The sequence below is a fragment of the Solanum lycopersicum genome, chromosome 1, assembly GCF_036512215.1.
Source record: "Solanum lycopersicum chromosome 1, SLM_r2.1".
In the NCBI taxonomy this organism is placed as follows: domain Eukaryota; kingdom Viridiplantae; phylum Streptophyta; class Magnoliopsida; order Solanales; family Solanaceae; genus Solanum; species Solanum lycopersicum.
Genome location: NC_090800.1, coordinates 67,216,639 through 67,231,458, shown reverse-complemented (window position 1 = coordinate 67,231,458; position 14,820 = coordinate 67,216,639). Strand labels below are relative to the sequence as shown.

Sequence of the window (14,820 nt, the reverse complement as noted above, 5' to 3'; positions counted from 1 at the left end):
CTTACGTATGATTTTGGATTATGATGGAATCTAAAGTTGATATGTGTAACTAAGGTGATTCTAAATAGATACTTAGTATAGTTGGGTATCTAAAGTTGATATGTGTAACTAAAGGTGATTATAAACACAAGTATGCTTTTAGGGTTGCTAAGGTGATGGTCCTACTATGTTATGAAAAATCATATGAGAATGCTATTATGACTTGTATTATGTCCTTATGTGCATAAATGGTTTTCAAGCTTAATCAATGCATGATTTTCACGAAAATGTCCTTTTTAGCATAATTAGGTATTTTTATGCATGTTTCCTGACTTAGTGTGCTTTTGTTTATCCCCTTCTCTTTTACATCTCCTACGAGTGTAGGTTCAGGCCATTGAGGTGCTCTTAGCCCATTCTTTAAGAAAACATGGGTTGCTACCTCCAAGTTTTGGTGAGTCCTCAATGTGAGGACGATATGTTATTGATTATAGTTCTAGTTTACTTTCCTGTTTTTGACATGCTTCTATGTCTTTTTGATATATTTTATGTGGATTAACAACTAATTTGAGGTGGATAATGCACCTAATGTATTTAATTATATGTTTTCAGAGATGGAATCTAATTTTTTTATTCTGTTGATTTTGAATGATATATGTAAAACAGTTGAAGTGTGCATTTTCAGGTTCTTAATTAGCAAAGATATGTTTATGAACTTTTTAAATACTCAAGTAAATCCATTATACTCATGTAAAGATGTATAATATTTTAAATATATTTGATATCTACGATGATGCTTGAAAATAAAGCCTACTTTTATATTAACCTCTATTATGATAAGACCACAGAAGAATCACACAACAACACTTAAAGTATGAATAACCGATTGAAATAATAGCATGTTTTTGACACTTTTTTTAATAACACTATCATTTCAAAACAATATACTCCAGTGTCAGATCTTGATGGATGGAGAAACATGTGATTGCAGAATACTTTGAATAAAATATTGTTTCTCAATTTTCAACTAATTTGACCTTTTCAGGTATTTGTATTGTTGTGTTCTTTGTATAAAAGTCAGTGATGTATCTACCTTTTTTTTAATACAAAAATACAAGAAATGACATACTTTTGTTAAAGAAGTTGATGAGAATCTGGTCCCTTAAATTTCTTTTAAGAAAATTCTTTACTTGAGAGATTTCATTTAAACTATCATGCTTAGTGCTTGGTTTGTACTAGATTTGGTGGTACTAGAATAAGGATTCTCAAATGACTTGACAAACTACTTATGAGATAGGAGTATTCAGAATCTTTTCATTAGGTAAGTTTTCTCAAATGCCTCTTTCCCAACTTAGTGTGTAATATTGAGCTTAAGGTTATCTAATACCAATATTTTAGATTCTAATTCAGGATTCTCAATAGTTCTTGAGATTCTCATTTGCAAATTTAGGAGAATGACAGCAAATATATATATATATATATATATATATATATATATCCATGTTTAGTGTTTATTCCTTACTTCTGTAGTATTATTAAGTAGTCGTGTGTTCTCTTATTTTTAATGTATATTACTCGTTGTTGCTTCCTTGCTTTATCTCTTTCTCTTTTGCTGACATATATGTTTAGCTGTTTTGCTTCAGAAACATCTCTTTTGAGCCGAGGGTCTATAAGAAATCATCTTTATAGCAACTCATAATATTACAAATACTCAAAATTGCACTTTTTAACTGATAAAGAGTTTTTCACAAAGTAACTGAACCAATAAGAAATCAATAACGCATGTATCATTACACATCATCATGGATATGTGATTAAACAAATCGGTCGATGAAAAAGGCGAAGAGAGAGTGCATGAACCTATATCAATTCAATAAGGGAAAATGAAATAGAAGTGAGATGGATTTGCAAAATCAAGAAAAGAATACCTAGTGAGAGAGTAGGAACAGAGACAAAGAGAGTACATAGATTACCTGGTAAGGACGAGAGAGACGAGATCGCGCCATGGCCGATGAGGAAGAGTGGTTTTCCCTAATTCGTATGGGTGAATTCGGAGAATGAGGAAGAGAGGTTTGCCCTAATCTGTGTGGGTGAATTTATTGGTAGAGGGACTTTACCGGGAAATAATATTTTGGAAGAATATATATTAAGTAAAAATTATATTGCAGTATTAACTTTTAATTGCTAGTAATTATATTTTTTCCCATGGAAAATACCCAAATGACGGTAATACTCGAATGTAGGGAGCATTTAGAGGCAATTTATTTATTGCCTCTAAACAAATGTCCCTAAATGTGGTTTTTTTAGTTGTGTGCAAAACTTAGTAAATTTATAAAATTGACAAGTATCTTACATTTTAGGAGTGTTATTTGGAAGTGTTTCGATAATTTTTCTAGATGGTTGTGCCATTTAAGAATTCAGGTTGCTTTTGTGATTTTTGTTAGATAAAGAAAGGAGACGCTGCAAGCTGACTGTATTAAATTATTAGGTTTATGACCGAAAGAAGGCAAACAGCAGATCAAGTAAACAATCTCTCCATTCAACGTGTTTTAACTCTGTTTTGACATAATTTTTGGTAATACCTTTCTGTTCTCACTCAAGTGCATGGTCTGCTACATAGTGTATTTAAATGATCTACTTGATAGTGTTTTGTGGACCACTCATATTAAGTGAGATAAAAACGTGCTTTATTATCATATGTGGGTTGCTCATATTATGCGAGGTAAGAATGAAATTTTAACATCATTGATAAATCATAGGGAACTGAAAAGTTCATTCTTACCTGGCATAATATGAGCAGCCTACATATGATTATAAAGAACATTTTTATCTCCCTTACTATGAGTGGTCCACAAAACACTATCAAGTAGCTCATTTAAATACACTATGTAGCAGAGTATGCACTTGAGTGACAACGGATAGGTATTACCAAAAAATATGTCAAAACATATTTAGAACACTTTGAATGGAGAGATTGTTTACTTGATCTGTTGTTTGCCTTCTTTCGCTCTTAAACCTAATAATTTAGTACAGTCAGCTTGCAGCGTCTCCTTTCTTTATCTAACAAAAATCACAAAAGCGACCTGAATTCTTAAATGGACAACCAGCTAGAAAAATTATTGAAACACTTCCAAATAACACTCCAAAAATATAAGATACTTGTCAATTTTATAAATTTACTAAGTTTTGCACACAACTAAAAAAACCACATTTAGGGACATTTTTTTAGAGGCAATAAATATATTGCCGCTAAATGCTCCCTACATTCGTGTATTACCGTCATTTCGGCATTTTCCATGGGGGAAAAATATTATTACTAGCGATTAAAAGTTAATTCTGCTATAGTTTTTACTTAATATAAATTCTTCCTAAAGTTTATTTCCCGGTACAATCCCTCTACCAACAAATTCACCGGCACAGATTAGGGAAAACCTCTCTTTTTCATTCTCCAAATTCACCCATACGAATTAGGGAAAACTACTCTTCCTCACCGGCCGTAGCGCGATCTCGTCTCTCTCGTCCTTACCAGGTAATCTATGTACTCTCCTTGTCTCTTTTCCTACTCTCTCACTATGTATTCTTTTCTTGATTTTACAAATCCGTCTCTCTTCTATTTCCTCTTCTCTTATTGAATTGATATAGGCTCATGCACTCTCTCTTCGCCATTTTCATTTTACTGATTTGTTTAATCACATATGTATGATGACGTGTAATGATACATGCGTTATTGAATTCATATTGGTTCAGTTTTTCTGTGAAAAACTCTTTATCAGTTAAAAAGTGCAATTTTGAGTATTTGTAATATTATGAGTTACTATAGAGATGATTTCCTATAGACCCTCGGCTCTAAAGAGATTTTTCTGAAGCAAAACAGCTAGACATATATGTCAGCAAAAAAGCAAGAGATAAAGCAGGGAAGCAACAATGACTTATATACATTAAAAATAAGAGAACAGACAATTACTTAATAATTCTACTGAAAAGGAATAGAGAGTAAACATATATATATATATATGTGTATTTCTGTGTGTGTGTGTGTGTGTGTTGTTATTGTCCTAAATTAGCAAAAGAGAATCTCAAGAACTATTGAGAATCCTCAATTAGAATATAAAAACATGGGTAATAGATAACTTTAAGCTCAAGATTACACTCTAAGATGGGAAAGAGGCAATTGAGAAAACTTTCCCAACAAAAAGATTCTGAATACTCTTATCTCATAAGTAGGTTTTAAAGTTATTTGAGAATCCTTATTCTATTATCACAAGATCCAGTACAAACCAAGCGCTAACTATGGTAGCTTGAATGAAACCTCTAAAGTAGAGAATTTTCCCAAAAGAAATTTAAGGAACCACATTCCCATCAACTTTTTTGGACAAAAGTAAGCAATTTCTTGTATTATTGGATTTAAAAAAAAAAAAGGTAGATACATCACTGACTTTTATCTATATAACACAACAATACACATACCTAAAAAAGTCAAATTAGTTGAAAAACAAGAAAGAGAATAAACCTTTCTTACAAGGCTACTATAGTTCTCCCAAGTATTACATTAAGAAAAGTTACTTTTGCACCTCACGGACCACCCATGTGCAATTCTTTAGTTGATTGTCATGAGGAATATGCTACAGCTTGTACATACATATTTCACTTTCTAAACAATGTTAAAAACACTTGACAATGAAGATTAGATATTGGGATTCAAATTAGGTGTACAACAAAATTTGAAAGAATATACATCTTTACATGAGTACAACCTCTTTACTTGAGTATTTAAAAAGCTCATAACAAGACCTTGACAAATTATGAACCTGAAAAATGCACACTTTAGTTGTTTGATTCAAAATCAAAAGAATACAAAAGTTTAGATTCCATCTTTGGCAAAAATATTATTAAATATATTAGGTGCATTGTCTGCCTCAAATTAGTTGTTAATCCACACAAAATACATCAAAAAGGCATAATGCATGTCGAAAACAGGAACAACTGCTAGCATGCATATAAAACATATAGTAGACATATTATTATTAAAGAATCCCAGGAAAATTACCTTCGAAAGAGGAAGAGGTGCACAGAGGACGTGGACTGATTTCTTCTAGAACTAATAGAGAAATTTGTAAATTTCTGGAATGATTAAAAAATGGAGTAAACGTAAAATTAAGATTTTTTCCTTGTTCATCCTTTAAACTCCCATTTCTCTAAATAGGATTAAAAAAGAAAGAAAATTTGAAAAAATTCTTATCATGCAAATATAATACATCAATAATTAATTAAAAGCAAAAATAAGGTAAATAATGTTACATCATAGCAAAAATAATAATAATTATGAGACAAGTGAAGAATAGATTAAAATGTAAATTGATTGTTGGAATGACTATGGAATTATATGAGTCAGAACTAATATAAAAAAAATAGTATTTATAGGTTGGTGTATTTTCCACAATAGAAATGAAAATCATTTAATTGTTTTCTAAAAAGAGTGAAACACAATTAGTGGTAGTTAAGATTAAGCAAATGCAAAAAAAATAGTAACATAGATTGATTTGAAGAATTAATGATTAAAAATGTAATTAATAAACATTGTAAGGATTTGCTAATACATCATATAATAAATGGAAAATAATTTAAAAAATGTCAAAATTTTGAGGGAAAAAAAATTAATGTCATTCTTTGGTTTAGAAGCATGCCGCATTACATATAAACAGGCCATTGATGAAAAAATAGATTTTTAGATCACAATTTTTTTTATATTTACAATGTATGATATTTTTATTTTCCCGATGATTCTCAACTACTACTTTAAAAGTTTTAGGAGATATTAAATTATAATTGCATTAAAGATATACATTTAATTCCAATAGCTTCGGAACTTCAAAACTATATATAAACCCCCACATTATTTATGTTAAAAGCTTCAATAGCAGCCATAATGATCCCACATTATTTGTGCTATGATTCAAAAAAGACCTTGAATAATTGTTATTCAATTTGATTTTGTAATTCTTTAAGTCAAAACAATCTCAAATGCATCACCTCTTTTTAAAACGAAGTATCACATTATATAAACTAGTAAGAAGGACTAGTTTTTAACTTAATGCATCACATTATCATAATATACTTCTACTTCTCTTTCTCTCAATACCCCGATATTGATTATAAAACTTATCTTCTCTTTTCATTATTATTTTTTAGGGTGGATCGTCTTCTGAACAATTTTCAAACCAAAAAGGTGAATTCATCATGACTGAAAGCACTGGAAGTATAGAAATCAACAAAGATGAAATTTTGCCACTTTCGGATAAACCATATGTTGGTATGGTTCTTACTAAGAGCAATGTCAAGCCCATCTACAGATTGGTAACTCTCGTTTCCTTCCTCCTATTTTCATATAAAACTCCCTCTTTTTGTTAGTATTTATTCACAAACTATTCTTTGTAATGGTGATTCTCATCCTTAACTAGAGGTTTTGTGGTGATATAAAATCATCTTTGTTAGGACACTTCATAAACTAGTGTTGGGATTTTTGGGATGAACATGAATTTAGTGGGACTATGGGTATTGGATGTGTAACGACTTAAGAGTATACCCTAAAAGTAAGAGCACCCTTAAGTCGCCACACGACATACTAGAACTCCCAAAGGTCTTATACAAGCCCTTAAACGTCGTTCATCGCACCTGTTTGAAAAGTAGTGCCGGTTTAAAGCATTTTCCAAAAATAGTTCAAATATTTATAGAATCGTAAGAAAGAACTAAGTCTCGTCATGGTCATCTTAGAAACATAAAATATCTTTGGGTGACATCCCTTACATCAATTTTAAAAGTAACTATAGTCTATTACAAAGTCTTTTTGAAAGGAAACTAAGGCATAACTATGTCCTTAATCATATGAGGATATACCAAGTCTCAATCTTTTCTTCTAATGTTAGTCTCAAGCTTTTCTTCTAAGAGACTCCTCACTTGCCACCTACACTTGTAGAAATAGAACAACATATGAAATTAGCTCATTGAATGCACTAAGTATGGTGAACATCCAAGAAAACCATGCTAAAAATTTGATTTACTCTACAAGGATGTGTCCACTAGGGCGTCCAACCTACGACTATTAGGATAACTCTTATGACTTCCTTAGAGATGGTTTTATGTCGTTCCAGCCAACCTATCCCTAAGTCTATCATTCCACTCAAGAAGGATACCATTACGGTTTTTCACTTTAAGGATTCTATTAACCTTTTTTTCTATATTCAAGGTTCTATTCTCTTGACCTTCCTTTCTTATTCAAGGTCCTATATTATTCATCCTTACAAGGGCACCATCTAAGGTCTACCGATCCTACACTTTCATTAATCATTCATTCATGCGCACATACATGATAGAGGTGCCTAACCCTACTACATCAAAAGTTCATATTTACATAACTTTCATATATCAAGTGGAGGGACCTAAGTCTACCAATCAAGACACAAACATCATCATATCACGGATTCAATAACATCCAAGTACCATGTCGGGACAAATAAGTCTACCACACAATGTAAAACATTATTCGATAAGGACACTTCTTTGTCCTTCATCATCATATATCATCAATTAGAGAATAATAATAACATTAACTCCCATAAACGATCATATAGACATTACAAGAGTACTTCACTTAATAACTTCACATTATACAATATGACACATATATCATATCATCCTCCACTTTACATATTAATATAAGCCACAACATCTTCTACTGATCACATTACTTCGCATAGTAACACCGCCAATGCCATTTTCATAACAGTTATAACACTTAGACACTGCCACCGTAAGTGGACCAGAGCAATCAAGGCAATTCAATATTACTTCAATACTAAATTGAGGAATTAGGTCAACTCACCACCTCACAATCATCATCGTCATTATTCTTTAGCCTTTTCGACTAATTCACTTTACAAAGGCTCTTACCAATAGCCATGTACACAATACTAAGCCAACAACCAATCCATATCAATGATAGAACAACATAAATAATGAATATCATAATTATAAGGCACGTTATAAACAATTCTATCATGATTTGTACATAATTCAATATCCCAAAACAATCTACACATGAATTCACTAAGATCAAGCCATGATCAATTCATTCACTTTAGAGCCAAAATTTGGAATTCAAGGAATACATAGGTTCAGCGAGTTTTTGATCTTAAAATATTCAATTAATATTAATTACTTCACAAAACATTGATTTAAAACTTTTCATGCTAGAACCCATGCGTAGAAATAAAAATAGGAATTTCTATGTTTTTAAACATCTTTGGAAAGCCTTTAAAATTGTCTCCATGAATGGAAGAAGAGTCAAGGATGAAATCCCACGAAATTAGGCATGAAAACTTGGATAATTTTGCCTTCTTCCTTGGGACTTGAAGGTCCTCCAATGGAGGATCTAATTATAGAGAATTTGAGTAAATGGAGAGCTTAAAATTTTTGGACTCTAATTGAGGATTGAAGTTTTTGATTAGGGTAATGGGTGCATAATGACTTAAAAATCAATATAAAATACACCCCCAAAATAACCCCACATTAATTGGACCTTTTTAGACAAGTAAAACTTAACTTAAATTTTCGGAATCATCGTCGAGGAACAAGTCCACATCGTGGAGTTGTTCCCTCAAGATTTTTCGAAAAAGTTTTTGGGAAAGTAGAGTCCAAGACATGTAAAAAAAATTTGACCCTTCGTGAACCATGTACGCGACACGGACTGGTTTCATCTATACACAATTTGTAACCGCCTTGGGCAGCTTGTTGGCCCAAGGTTGGGTCCTCCTCAAGGACCCCTAGGGGGCCCTTAGGGGATTCATAACCGGATGACTTTGACCCTAAGTATGGTCATATAGGTGTTAGGTTCATATCCACTAATTTTAGACTCCAAACAACACATAAAAACACATACAACATACAAGGGCACACTAGCACACGCTCAAGACTAGTTTCCGGACGTCTTGGTCGTCCTTGGACGTTTTGACTTCCCAACTCTAAAAATTGACTTATAATTCTAATATTAATTATCTTAAAACCTTATTAACTCATTAAGACCTTATGAGGCGATAGATTACCCTATTTCATTTTGAGGGTCGTTACAGGATGGGGAAATGATTTCCTATCCTTTTATAATCTTTATTGGGAAAATGCAAAAGTACCCCTTCAACCTATGCCCTAAATTCCAGAGACACACTTATACTATATTAAGGTACTATTAACCCCCTTGAATTTATTTTATAAGTAATTTTCTACACCTTTTCGGCCTACGTGGCACTAGTTTGAAAAAAAGCCGACCAGCATTTGGCATACAAGATAGTGCCACGCAGGCCGAATATGGGTAGAAAATTATTAACAAAGTAAGTGCAGAGGGGTCATAGGACCTTAGTATACTATAAGTGTGTCTCTGGGATTTAGAGCATAGGTTGAGGGGGTACTTGTGCATTTTCCCATCTTTATTAGTAAGAATTTCATTTTTATGATTATGAGATATTTCATTTTCTAAAAAGGTCTTCTTTTTTTTTTTAAATTGTAGAATCTCATTTCAATTGTATTGAATATGTCACGATGCGGGTTACACACTAGGAGTGACATAACGTACTTGAAATTGAAGGAGTCTCATACAAGCCCTTAACCACCATTACATAAGACATAAGAATAATGCGGAAACTTAAAACTTTTATCATAGAACTACAACTTTCTTCATATATGAAAAATGGGAAGCTAGATTTGTAAGACAATCTAAATATAAGAGTACGAAAGTTAGGAATCACTCCTTACATTAATCGTAAGTCTTATCATAAGAAAATACAATATAGTCCTTAACAAGGAAAGTTAGGTAGAACTAGAAACAATAACATTCCGTACTCAGAATGGAGGTCTCACCAAAACATAGAGGTAGCAACTCAAGTTTTCTTCAAGAATGAACTAACAACACCTCAATGGTCCGAACATACAATTATAGGAGATGTAGAAGAGAATGGGTTAGAAAAAACAGTACGAAGTATGGAAACATGTATAAAGATACTTAATATTGCTAAAAAGAAATTTTAGTGAAAATAATGCGTTTATTAAGTTGGAAAACAATTTATGCACAAAAGGACATCAGACAAATCATAATAGCATTCTCATACGATTTTTCATAACATAGTATGACCATCACCTTAGCAACCCTAAAAGCATACTTGTGCAATGCATAGTTGGCATCACATAATACCAACTATACTAAGTATCCATTTAGAATCACATGAGTTACACATATCTATATTAGATCCCATCATAATCCACAATCATACAGAAGTGAATAACTATGTTCATCACATATACATAAGGAGAACCGTATCTTAACAACAACCCAATCAACGAATATCGTACCTTCATGTCATACCATAGCATCATGGACCCACCCATATTCATTTTTTAAAGACTACTTGTGCAATGTAAAAGGTGAAGTCACATACCGTCACTCCTACGAAGTAGAATTATCAAGAAATCATAAATATGGTTCAGGTCATATGCATTATCTTATTACATAAGGAGAATTGCCTTAGCCGCATAGACCATGAGAGTTACATGAAATCTTGTGACATATAGCCCCACACCGATAGCAGGTGTTCTACATTCCTAAGGTGGAACTAAGCATATATATCTGTAATATGGATGCACTAGCTAAGACCTATGCGGGCACATAGATATGGGATAATAAGATTGCTTCTAGAAACCCGACCGATTCAACTAGCGGGAGAGTTTCCATCTCATTAGATCATATGTAGAATACCCGGCCTAAACTAGCGAGAACGTCTCAACCTCATTTGCCATATCCACGTGGCGCGAAGCATTATTCTCCAACTTATAAATAGTTAAGGTGAATTGAAATTTCATATGAGAAGGAGTACATTACTCTTCATTCAACCCAACTCATACATAGCTCATGTATTTAATATGGTGAGAACTACCTTTCAACTTAGAATCATCATATAATCATCCAAGACAATTAATACATACTCATGTCTAATAGTAAAGGAAACAAGCCTTTCAACATACCATATATCACACTTTAGTCTTGAATTTTCACCATTCAAGTGGAACATAACTTCATACATAAATACATATAAGTATGCACGTCCACCTTTCAAGTGGATCAAACCATTCCTATATCATAATCTTGAACATAGGATTACCTACATGCATTGTGTTCAAGCGCATAATTCAAGATTCAACACTTACAATTTACCCTTCAAGAGTCATCGATCATATCTTGAAATAACACTTAGAATTACATATAAGCATGAAATAAACAATATTAATTACTAGATAGACATATATACTATAGCACAAATTCAAAATTCATAAATGAACCCATCATAATTTTTATAAAGTTGGGGGCATGCGGAAAACACATGGGTTCAAGGGAAATTTAGCAATAAAACCCCTCATTGAATGTCAATTTCAGTATAGTATAGGATAACAACATATAAATAAAATGTTTTTGAGAAGAACCCAAGGTTAGAATCAAAACCCTAATTTTGAACAAATTCCCAATTTAAAAAATAGTATAGGAAAGGCTTCATGGGGAATGAAATCCCATGAATGAAAGTTCTCATACCTTGTTTGAATCTTTACCACGAAATTGAGATGAAAATCTTAGAGGTTAAACTCTTCCCCCGAATCGTTTGGTGTTTTTTTAATGAAGTCAAACCCCCGTTCCCCTCATCAAGTTCACCGCGGCCTGTTATGGTGCCAATGGTTCTTTGGGCAGTAGCTCCACTAAATTTCCCATTTCCTACAAAAAACTAACGGAGTCTCACGCCCCAACTCACGAGTCATGGAGTGGATCACGACCCATGGGGCAGTGTCTAGGACACTTGGGGCTCCTCTCTCTTGGCCAACGCAACTTAACAAAGACTTCCACTGACTGTGGTCTCTACAATGAGCCGCGGTGGTAGTCGTAGAGCCTTGAGGAAGTAGCTCCAAGTTTGTGGCATCCTTGACGTTTGGCCTTTGCTTGCTAATTTTGCTTGACAATCCTCTATTAGGCCTTGACTCCTAAACCCCCTAAAATTATTACATGGTCTACTAACGTAGGGGAAATTATTTGTATTAAATTTATCCTTACGTTTAGGATTTAGTTAAACCTAGCATTTTCGAGAGTGTTACAGAAAACAGGGGGAAGAATTTTTGTTTTGGAGTGGTGCATTAAATATTAGATGTTCTTTGTTTCAAGCTTAATGTTTAGGTTCATATATATATATATATATATATATATATATATAAAAGTTAGATCTGAACAATTCGGGTTTTCTGGATTCTTGACTTTTATTTTGCTAATTTTTTTTAATGTTTGACAATACTTACCCAAGAAAATGAACAAAGAGCTACCTTTTGCTGGAGCCAAAACAAAATACAAATTTAGTACTAGATGGAAATTTTTTGCGGATAATAACAATCTAATAGAGGGGGATGGAATTGTGTTTGAACTCTCAGAGTACAACCCTGAAAAAATTGAATTCAAAATACAGATTTTAAGAGAAGATTTCCAGCTGAATTGGTTCTTGAAGAAGTGGAGGGTATCAACACTGACAACCCAAGTAGAAATTTCAATTTCATGGAAAAAAATTTATCAATTCCATTTGTTTCAATTTAAAAAAAATAATGTATGATATATACTTGTTTTTATTAATACTGCTTTTTGGGTTATGTAGTTTAATAATGTTGATATTATATATAAAAATATGCATTACGTTATTATGTAATACATGTACAACACATGTGAAGAGATTGTAATACATTAAATGCTAATATTCAATGCAACTAATTCTGAAATTTCTAATTTTTAAAAACTTGCGAATCTAAAATTTGCATTTTACGTTAACTAATTCAAATTTCAAATATTAATCAAAATTTTCATATAAAACTGAATGATTATGCCTAAGCAAGTGCCCATAATTATAAAAAAAATGACATCCTCACTAGTCCTATGTGAATTTATGCTTATGTGTTTTATCACATTGTACATTCAATCATATCATCATTTAATTTCTTAAATATCGTCACATTAGACTTTTTTTTTACAAATCTTCAACTAATAGGATGTTTATCCATGTAAATATTGAAAATTCAGTTTAATAAAATAAAAAAAATGAGAAGTTCATAATTTATTGCAATTTCAGAGAGAAGTGAAGAAGAGGTAGCTAATTATATATTTTAAAAATGTAATTGGATTATTAAGAATGTGGTGAGGGTTAGTTATTTAAAATTTTTTCAAAAAGTAAAATAATGGGAAAAAGTATAGTCAGTTAAACTAATTTGTCTAATCAGTTATAAGTTATAGCTTAATGTAACATTTGAGATTGTATTTGTGCGGACCATTGATAGTCTAACTCAATTCATGTGTATTCCTAGTAAGCTATGCTCTATATATATCACGTGCATTTATCTTAGCGGATTTGACATAGACGTCGAGTCCTTCTAGAAAGCCTTTAAAATATGACATAGACGTCGATTCCGTCTAGGAAGAAATTAAAAAACGTTAGGTAAATGAAAAAAATTAATACTCCAATTATTTTAATAAATATATTTGTTTACCGTCCAATTTCAAATTGTGTGATTCTAGCCTCTTTTGCTATAAAGGAATTTTTCAAAAAGTTCAAACACTTGTACAAAATCTTCACGAATTATGCACATTTTATTTGCACCTGATTAGATACTTAAGCCGCTCTCCTTAAATTTGGTGATCCTTATTATATAAAAAAATTGTCCTTTTTCAAAATTCACATTTTTTAAAAATTCTTTATTAAAGAAATCTCTCCCACACCAACCAACCACAACCAATTTTTTAAAAACTATTTATTTAAAATAAAAAACTAAAAAAAATGGGTGAAAACAAGTGTGATAGATTATTATTTCTAAAAGTACAAAAAAGGAACATCAAAAAACCGTGCACACTTGATTATTATTATTATTATTTTACCTTGATGAAATATTTAAGTATCTTTTTTTTAGATTTGAAATTTACGATTCAAAAAAAAATTATTTCAGAAGCTAAATTAAGATCATTATTTTTGAAAATTAGACAGACCCATCATTTTTTTGTGTTAAAAGATTTCAAAACCAAATAAAGAGACCCCATGTTTGCAGTTTTCAAAAGTCTAAAAACAAAAAAAAAGACACAATATTTTTGTTTCACAAATCCAAAAACAAACACACAACCACGTTATTTGTGTTAAAAACTTTTGAAGCAGAGAAAGATTTAACATTATTGTTGTTAAAACTCCAGCACCAGACAGAGACCCTATTCCATGTAACTATTGTTAGAATCTAAAAGCAAATAAAGATAACTCGTATAATTTGTGTTAAAAACTCCCAAAGCAAGTAAAAAGCCACATTTTTTGTGTTAAAACTTAGGAAAAAACAAAAACCTCAGATTCCTTGTATTAAAAAAATTGATAGCAGACAAAGAGACCCAAAATATTAGTGTTAAAAACTCTAGATGCAAGCAAAGAAAATCCATGCTATATGTGTTAAAACTCCAAAAGCATGTAAAAAGACACATTATTTGTGGTCAAAACTTTGAAAGCAAACAGAAACCCCACGTTATTTGTGCTAAAAAAATTGAAAGTAAATAAAGAGACCCCTTATTTTTAGGCAATTTTCGTGTTTTATTAAAAAACCTAAAACAAATTATACTTCCTTATACTTGCTCGGCCATGGGTCAACATTTAAAAATAAAACCGAAAAGGACAACAAATAAATCATGATAGATCACTCGGTAAGCCTATAAATCTAACTAAGGCATGGTTTCCGAATTAAGGACTACTCATTATC

The 14,820-nt window shown here is 31.8% G+C and overlaps 1 long non-coding RNA gene across 1 annotated transcript; it reads left to right on the top strand.

Annotated features, from left to right (window-relative positions):
- Positions 1 to 3,318: 3,318 nt before the first annotated feature.
- On the top strand, positions 3,319 to 12,745 carry LOC109119907 (uncharacterized). The gene is made up of 3 exons (XR_002027489.3): positions 3,319 to 3,505; positions 6,166 to 6,330; positions 12,516 to 12,745. It is a non-coding gene; the product is annotated as an uncharacterized lncRNA (long non-coding RNA).
- The last annotated feature ends 2,075 nt before the right edge of the window (positions 12,746 to 14,820 follow it).